We start from the raw sequence: 9,885 nt of genomic DNA on the forward strand, positions 1-9,885 counted from the left end.
TTCTGACTTTGCTTTCTTCTTGTAGTTGGCAGCCTTGTTTTTCAGTTGTGTGAGTGAGGGCTGATTTTGATACTAACGTTGGTGTGTAGCAACCCACTTTTTGCTAGAGAATCTGCTTCTTCGTTTCCTTGATTTCCACATGGCTCGGAATCCAGTTTAATGTTATTTCCTGTTCCTGTTTTTGAAATAAACAATTGCCCATATGCTTGATAGAAGTCTGATATTTTCCTTTGCTTTTCCTTTTGTTATAGCTTGTAGTGCTCCTTTTGAGTCAGTATGAATTGTTGTGTTTCCCTGCCTATGCTGAGAGTCTTCTAGAGCTTTTGCAATGGCAATCAGTTCAGTTTGTAGAGTGGAGGCATTGTCAGAGAGCCCCAGCATCCTTTGAGGGTTGTTGAGTGGACTCCTGCTGCTGCTGCTGGGATGCTGAGATCTACTGATCCATCTGTAAAATATTCATTTGTGGCTGCAGTTTTCCTGATTGCCTCTTGGGCTGCAAGCCTTAGCTGTTGAGCAGTGCATGTTTCTTTGCTTGCAGGGAGGACTGTAAGGTTTATCTTGAAACAGTTCAGGCCCCAGGGTGCTTGTTCTCTGTACTCTGCGATTGGCGTGTCTTCCTTGATTGCGGCTGCTTGATTTTGCATCCCTACTCTCCTTAAGGCTGCTAGAGGTCGCCAGCATATGTCTTGGGGCGTCTAGTTCCTCATGAAGCTCAATGTTTTTCTTGATTTCTCTCTTGAGTGGGCAGTTTCTGCTACCTTTCAAGGTTTTTAGCAGTATAGATGTGTTTCTCTGATCTATTCTATGTGTTAGAGATTGTAAGTTTGTTTCGTTTCTCAAGACACACAAGTTAGTCCACATGGGTGCACTTGTGATGAGTCTTAAGGCATTGTTTTGGATTACTTCGAAGCTTTTTTGTTCTGTGTTTGTGAGGCAAGTAAGGACAGGTGCTGATGAATGTACAGAATCTTCGAAGTTGTTATTGGCTGGTGCGAGCCGCAAAGTAGTTTTTACACACAGACAGGGCAAAACAGAGGTAATGTTTCGGACATCTGTGTTTGTCGGCAGACAAACAGATGGCGATTGTGAGAGACATGATAAACGTACAATGATAAAACATATATCAATGAAAAGGCCAGGAAATTCCACATATGGCCAATTGCATGAGGTTAGAGACAGATTTATGAATACAATGCAGTAGCATAATAGATGTGAAATGGCGAGACTTTTGCGTCTTCACAAACAGAAACATACATACATTTTGATACAGAAGATTCGGTGGAACATTATGATTACATGATTAGAATGCTTGCATGATAATGCAAGTAGTGGTGTTTGTACATAAATCAAGACAACAATGGTTGGGGAGAAACAGAAGGAAATATTGTATGGTAGAAGTTGTGTTCCTTGAGAGAGAGAAAACGGGATGCTCTTGTTTTTGTCTTGTTCCCTCCGATGGATGACGCACACACACGTACTCTCGAAAGAGACCGCATCGCGGTCTCTTACAAGCGTAAAAGAAACTTTACCTTTGGGCTCCTCTAAATAAACCATAAGCGGGTTAATCTGTTTGTATAAGCGGGGTCAGTCTCGGGAAAATTCCCATGCTGGTCATTGCCCTTTGGCCAGGCGACCTTCAGCTGTCAGCTGCGCAAACCCAAGTGGTTAGTACCCTTTTCAAGGCACGTGCGAGGAAAGGCAAATTCATACGCACGTGACAGGCAAACAGCGCCTGTGCATAATAGAATTAAGTTTTGTGCTTATATTAGGTTTGGAGGAAAAGGCTCTTATTAGGGTTGGCAAAATATCCACATTTATCAGTGCAACTTGCAAATAATATAATTTTAACTTATCCGTCTCTCGACGAGGAACTTACCACTTCTATAAAAATAAATAGAAGTGTACTTCTAAAAACGGCTGGCTTTCTAACCCACCAATTTGTATCCGCACATAAACCTTACCGCCACCTCCCTCTGCGAAAGTTATCAATGTCTCTCCATATTTTTTTTTAGGTTTATGCTACGTCCTTTCTTTTTATTTTTCTTTATTTATTTTGCTGGGGTTATTATTCTAAGAGTGTCACAATGCTCACTGAGTTCCCGAACCTAACCCGTATCGGGACTCCCCTAAAAGGAAATTTTTTTTTCTTATCACAAGAAAAACCAAATCTCGGGAACGGGCAAACGCTCCCCGAACCGAACCCAAACTCGCGCCTTAGCCGGCTTTGGGTGTGCGCGAAATAAAACCAAATTTCCCACGTCCTCCGGGACAAAACCAAACCAGTTCCCTGTGAACAAATCCACGCCCTACGAGGCAAAACCAATATAAGAAAATTCTCGGAAATGGGCAAACACTCCCCAAACCAAGCCTTGGGATTCACGCAATAGCTGGCCAAGTCCGTGCCCGAATCCGAAACCATGTCCTACGAGACAAAATTTAAAAAATCAGTTCCCTGCGGACAAATCACGTCCTACGAGGCGAACCAAAAACCCCCAACATTCACGCAACAGCCGGCCGAGTCTGTGCGTGAAATAGAATACAATTTACGTCTTTCGAGACATAATAAAATTCGTTCATCAAGAACAAACTAAGTCTTATTCAGACATATTAAAATTCGTTCATCAAGAACAAACTAAGTCTTATTCAGACATGTTAAAATTCGTTCAAGAACAAACTAAGCCTTATTCAGACATTAACATTCGTTCAGCCACAACAAAATAAGTCTTATTCAGACATATTAAAATTCGTTCATCAAGAACACACTAAGTCTTATTCAGACATATTAAACCAGTTCATCACGAACAACCTTGGTTTTTTTCAGACCCCCTGAAATTTGAGTCTTTTCAGACATTTTTTTTTCTAAAGGGTCACACCCATATAAGCGTTATCTCAAGATGACTACGACATCCAGAACCCAACAAAACGAAGACTTCAGGTTCTATATGTCTGCTGGAAAGGACATGGGTCTGTCAGGACAAGCCCTGAGGGACTGGGTCCAAGAGAATATACATGATGCCAAAGCGGAAAGAGAGGCAGAACAGCAGGAGAGGGAGAAGGAAAGAAAGGTGAAGAAGGAAGAGCAAGATAGGCTAGATAAACTTGCAAAGGAGGAACAAGAAAGAAAGGAGAAGAAGGAAGAGCAAGATAGGCTAAATAAACTCGCAAAGGAAGAACAAGAGAGAAAGGAGAAGAAGGAAGAACAAGAGCGAAAGGAGACGAAGGAAGAGCAAGAGAGAAAAGAGAAGAAGGAAGAACAAGAAAGAGGGGGAGAGGAAGGAAGAACAAAATAGGCTGGATAGACCTGGAAGAGAAGAACACGCAAGACAGGAGAAAGAACAAGAATGAAAGGATAGGCTTGAAAGGGAGGAAAGGCAGAGGGCCCATGAGCTACAGATGGCCCAAATTGGCGGCACTGCCAGCTCCTCTCCAGCCCCTGCGCATCCACCCTCACTCAGGCTCATACCTTTATGCCCAAGTGGACCGAGTCCGAGCCCGAGGTGTGGCCCGATCAGGCAGAAAGGGTCCTTAGCTCCTACCCACTCACTCCCACCAAAGTCTCCCTACTCTTGGGAAAATTCCACAGAGGGAAGGGTCTAATTGCTTTCAACACCCTCCCTGAGGCGGATCAAGGAAAATGGGTGGAAGTGCGCCAGGCAATCACAAAGGCGTATGAAATCACTCCTGAACGCTGGAGACAATGCTGCAGAGGCCAGATAAAAGAAGCAAGACAGACCTGGTCTGACTGGGAGTATCAGTCAGATAGGGCCCTCTCTAAATGGCTAGAGTCCCTGAGAGTCTCTAGCGCCGAGGACATCCTTGAGCGGCTCAAGATTGAAAATTTTTTATATTTCACCCCTTCCGCCCTTGCCACCCACGTATGCAAAAAAGTGCCCACGACTCTAGCGGAGTGCTGTCGCCTCGCCGACACATGGAACACCCATCACGCCCATGCAAGTTCATTGGGACGTAAAATATGCACTCCTTCTTTCACCTACGGCACCCCTCCACCCAAGAATAGGCACTCGCAGAAGCCCATTGTGTGTCAGTTCTGCAAGAAAGCCGGGCATTCCACCAAGCAGTGCCGAAACAAACCCTCACCCAGGAATCCACCAACTAACAAGCCTGCGCCCTCGATAGCGACAGTGCCATGAAGGGATTATAGCCAGAACTATTGCATGGCTTGCAAAGTTTATGGCCACTCTCCCACACGGGTAAAATGCCCTAATAATAAATCAAGTACTCCCGCCATTGCCTTGGCAGTTACGAATCCCAAGTCCTTGGGCCCTCCAGCCGTGGGTCCCATATATGTGGCACCTCCTCGAGGTAGCTACCCCGCACGCCAGGTCAAGGCATGTGATGACTCTGGCACGCAAATTTCCCTCATAAGGAAAAAGAAAGTCCCCTATGGAACTATCATTAACCGGCATAAACTCGTCACAGTTGAGGGTATCAATCAATTTAAAATGATACTCCCTACCGTTCAGTTGAGAGTCACAAGACCTCATAGATCCAAACTTTCCAATCTTACAGTGGCAAGCTATATTCCTGGAGGTTATGACATCCTCCTGGGACAGGACTTCCAGTCCCCAATTAAGTTACAGCAATCCAGGGGTCCAAATCCCCTAAATCATTCATTAGGGATGAGTAAGCCTCAAACACCTACACTCATTACACTGCCAGTGCTACCTGAGTACGATGTGCAGTGGCCCCTCCATCACGATTGATCCCAGATCCCATTCCAGTGCCTGGCCCTGCCCCAGTGCCAGAACCCCAAATAGATCTCCCTCCAGGAGATTCCAAACTCAATTCACAATCTCTGCCAGTGCCACTTGCATGCACTGAGCAGTGCCAAGCTCCGTCTGTCCCGAACGACGAGGAAATTCCAAATCAAATAATAGTGCCTGACCCTGCCTTAGTGCCAGCGCTAGAGCACGCGCCCGATCTCCATTCAAGAGATCCCAATCAGGATCCCCTCTCTTCTCCCGGCCTGGCTCCGCTACCAGAGTCGGTAAGAGAGACGGATCCTTCCAACCACAGCGGAAGCTCAACTGAAGGTGCAGCCTCGCAACCCTTGCCTGAGCTGGTCATGGTGACCTGCGAGCCTATCACGCCCACCACGACCTCTTCCTCTCTTTCCTGGTCCCCTGCGGACACGACCATGGGTAAGGATTCTGCCGTGTCTCAAATGGCTGATGAACTCACAGAACTGCGTTGACTTGGGGTAGAAACGGAAATGAATGCCGCCGCTTCGGCCGCCAAAGAAGCCGACACAGGTGGCACTTCAATGTCCTCCTCGGACTCGGTTCGACCGATGCCCCTACCAAGGAGAACCATCAACCTGAAGAGATCTGCGGCAGAAATCACGAGAGTAGGTAACGTCAGGTAGCTTAAAGAGAGCTGCTGAACTCTCCTGGCACCAGTGCAAATTTGGCCCAGTGCCACCCTTTTATCGCATCGAGGACCTTGGCACCTCTATCCAGAAGAGGGTGTCAGGTTTCCTCCCCTATTTATTTTCTTATAACTCTGTAATTTATTCTTTTCCTTTAACATTTTTTTTCCTTTTATTATTTTGTTCAATTAACCATATTATTTTACGCCTCACGAAGGCTTATATTTTACCTTGCTTCCCACTCTGCCAATGCAGAGTGCAATTGACAGACATCCCAATTTGTAAGTCTTATGGCTTCCCTTTTGAAGCCCCTTGAGCAAAAGAATAAACCTAAGCCATTTTTCGTAGGCTAAAGAGTATAATTTCGGCATATTAATCATCATTTTTCTTTAACATTATCATTTGCCTTCTTTGTTATTCCCTTGTAATTTAAACCCAAAGTCCGTGAATTGGAAAGACCGTCTGTCCTTCATTGTACTTAGCTTCGTGCTCATAAGCACCACTGACTTCAGTGCCACATCTGGCACTGTGCCGCCAACTTAGCTAACATGGCGACACCTAACGAAGATCATATGGGCTATATTTCATTATAATCCCTCCTCAAGGCAAACTAACTGCATTCTTTGACTATAACAACTATTAAAAGTTAACTGCATGATTATTTTAAGACTTACATTAAGGAAATCACTTACAGTTATTGTGTTTAATATTTACAGTAACTTTCTTATAGTTGTAAATGTACCTGTTTTAAAGTAACAATAATCTAAGGTTAAAACCTTTATTTTTTCCCCCTTACTCTGCGATTAACGTAAAACATTTAATTCTTTATTAAGTAAATTTTCATATATCTCATATGACGCAGAGAGATTTAGGTTACTAACTAAACATGAGTGCCGTTAACGAGAAAAATTAGAGTAATATAAAGCATTTGTCTGCTGAATCCTTGGTTTGGTAGACATTTGCACCCAACTTAAGGTGCAAGATATCAACTTGGGTGGGGAGTTATATATTTTCCCAAGAATCCCAGCCATCAAATGCTTCATTTAAAGCTGGAAAATTGAACAGTGCATTTTGGGCACTGCCTGACAAGGAAGGGCAAAAGGAATATATGCCCCTCCCTTAATCTTTTAATCATCTTTCAACTTTCTCTTCTAGAACATATGACTGCAGGAAACTTTTGTTTACACAAACAAGAGGTTGTGAGGAACCTAAAGTGGCGGGGATGGAGATTAAGAGAAAAGGACAGCTGGCATGCATACGTGGGACTAAGTCATAAATGACACCAACCCCAATCTAGCTGTGGATAACCTCCTGACCGAAGTCATATAGGGGTCTCACCGAAGGAACAAGCGAGAGAGACACTGCCAGACGCGAGCAAGACACATCTCCCCCTTCCATTCACGTCCCCTTCAAAGAGCCATGCCCTACCACGTGGTCCTGTCTTGTAGGGATCTTTAGTCTTCTTACCAGTGAAGCCCTTAGCTCTTCCTCTGCTGCCATTACCCTCGCTGAAGCCACGTTTTCTACAAGTAAAGTGATCTGTTGCAAAGGTTCTTCCAGTCAGTCACACGTTTTAATTCTCGTACTAAACTTCCTATTTCCATTTCTGAGTGCCAGTATTTCCATATCAATCTTGCCTTGTTAGGGTAGTGTTACATAAATGCCTGGGTTTAAATAATTGCATACAATCATGTGTTCAAGGCTTCTTGGCACCCTCTGTGCTCGACTTGCCCTAAGTATATTTTACTGTGTCCTTACTGGCTTTTAATTCGTGAATCTCTCCATTTACAGAGGGTTTGTTAGCTGTGGAAATCTCTCTTGACTGTGCCGTGTGTCAGCATCATCACACTGACGGATATAGCCTACTCTCAAGTTTCCTCAATTATAATTAACCTGTAAAGTCACCACAACGCCGTCAGCGGAGCCTCCTTCGGATGCGACATTCATAAAGTCTCCGCTGAGCAAGTTTTCTTTGGTGACTTCCCACTTTCTTCGCCACACAATTCGCTACGCCTAACGTGCCAGGTCACGCATTTTCTACCATTTAAACTTTACATGTATTTGTTCAACTGTCATAAATCATATATCTTGTGTTTCTTTATTTGCAGGCATCAAGATTATATCCATATTGGAATTCTGTATGTTTTTGTATTGTAAATGGTGCTTGCTCGCTGTATATTATTGTTAATTGTTTTTGACCTCAGGTCACACTCAATCTCATTGTCTTCCGCGGTTCGGCGCCAGTCGGCCGCTATATAAACTGCCTGAATCTGTAATAATACTGCTGGTTCTTTTGCACCTCTTACAGACCTTTCAGGCCTTGCATGCCTGATTAGTCCATTTCATCTTCTGATATTTCATTTCAAGAAAATACACGTAATTTTTAAGTTACCCTAACGTGTTTACTTACAAATATCTTGTGAGCAAAGCCTTCAGCTCAGATAAATTTTCCCTTTTTCCTTGTTTTTCTTACGATTTCCTGAATCAACAGCAGTCAGATTTTATACAAAAATAGAGGTAAGTAACGAAATCATTCATTTAGTCTATAACTGGCTCATGGTAAGCATTTCCCCAGGTAAAATCATAAATATACATACATATATACAGTATATATATATATATATATATATATATATATATATATATATATATATATATATATATATATATATATATATATATATATGTGTGTGTGTGTGTGTGTGTGAAAACTAGGGCATGTCAACGATCGCAAAACCAAAACCTAGTAGGCAAATTCAACATGTGCGATCATTTTTAATTAAGACTAGTCCACCCAAGACCCGTTGGGTCACTTTTTATTTACTACATTTTTGACAAAAGGCACATACCCAAACCCATACCCATACCCATATCTGTACCATACCCATACCCATGCCCTTATCCATACCATACCCATGCCCTTATCCATATATGTACCATACCATACCCATACCCATACCCATTTCTGTACCATTCCCATACCCACACCTATACCCATACCCATATCTGTACCATACCCATATCTGTACCATACCCATATCCATACCATACACATCCCCATACCCATATCTGTACCATACCTATACCCATACCCATACCCATATCTGTACCATACCCATATCCATACCATACACATCCCCATACCCATATCTGTACCATACCCATACCCATATCCATACCATACACATCCCCATACCCATATCTGTACCATACCCATACCCATATCCATACCATACACATCCCCATACCCATATCTGTACCATACCCATACCCATACTTATACTTATACCATACCTGTACCCATACCTATACCCATACCCATGCCCATAACAATACCATGCCCATACCCATATCCATACCATGCCCATATCCATACCCACAGATAAACTAACCTTACTAATTATAGTCAGCAAAAGTCTACGTTAGCACCAGCCCCATTTACGGTGGAGGGGGAGGGAAGGGGTAAGGAGGAGGTGGATGGAGAGGGGGTGAGAGGGAAGAGGGAAGGAGAGGGGAATGGGAGTAGGAGGTTGAGGGGAAGAGTGAAGAGGAGGAGGAGGGGGAAGGGGATGGGTGAATGGAGAGGGGAGGGAAAGGGCAGGTAGGAGGGTGATGGGATGGTGAAGGGTGATGGAGGAGTGTAGGGAAAGGGGAGGGAAGAGAGAAGGGGAAGGGAGGGAAGAGGGTAGGGGAAGGGGAGGACACAGCTAAATTAACACTTGATCTTGTGCTCAGGAGGGGAGAGAATGGAAAGGGGGAGGGGGAGAGGAAGGGGAGGGGATGGAAGGGAAAAGGAGAGGGGAGGGGATGGAAGGGGGGGGGGAGGAGGTCACAGCCAATTGACAGAAAGTCAGCCAGCTTCTATTAAGAAAACGGCGTCTCTTCTAATGTTGTGAGTTGTCCTTACCTGGGCATTGGGAAATTTGAATTTTGGGAGCTACTTTGAATGGCCCACTGAATTTTTAAAAGTCAATATTTCATAAAAACAAACCCCAAAAGACACCCCTCCAGAATACGAGCGTTCAGAAAAACTAAGTTTCACAGCTATCTTTTAGCGTTATTGCTCCACAGGCATGTAAGGACCCTCACCCACCCACCCCTACCACATCCCCTGAAAGCTGATACCTGGATCTCTGGAACAGCTCAGCAGATTTCGATGAAATTTGGCATGATTAGAGACCTTACTGGGAAACCTCTAGAGTCAGAGTTTCATCCCAGTCAGTTGAGTATTTCCAGAGTTATAGAGGGCCAAGTCAGGTTTTTTTGTGTATTCCAGGTTACTGGCCTTTACCAACCTCCAACTACCGTGGCGGTTGACAAGGCATGTCCCTAGAAAGATCATCAAATTCAGAACAAATGACCAGTCATGGTTTGATGATGCATGTTGACGAACTTACCATGACTAAATTCAACAAGTTGGAATCCTCTATCTTTGGATCAGGCTCATCTTCAATTCCCCCACTGATGAGCCTGACCCAGAGATAGAGGATGCCAAT

This window comes from Macrobrachium rosenbergii, chromosome 48, assembly GCF_040412425.1.
Source record: "Macrobrachium rosenbergii isolate ZJJX-2024 chromosome 48, ASM4041242v1, whole genome shotgun sequence".
Lineage (NCBI taxonomy): Eukaryota > Metazoa > Arthropoda > Malacostraca > Decapoda > Palaemonidae > Macrobrachium > Macrobrachium rosenbergii.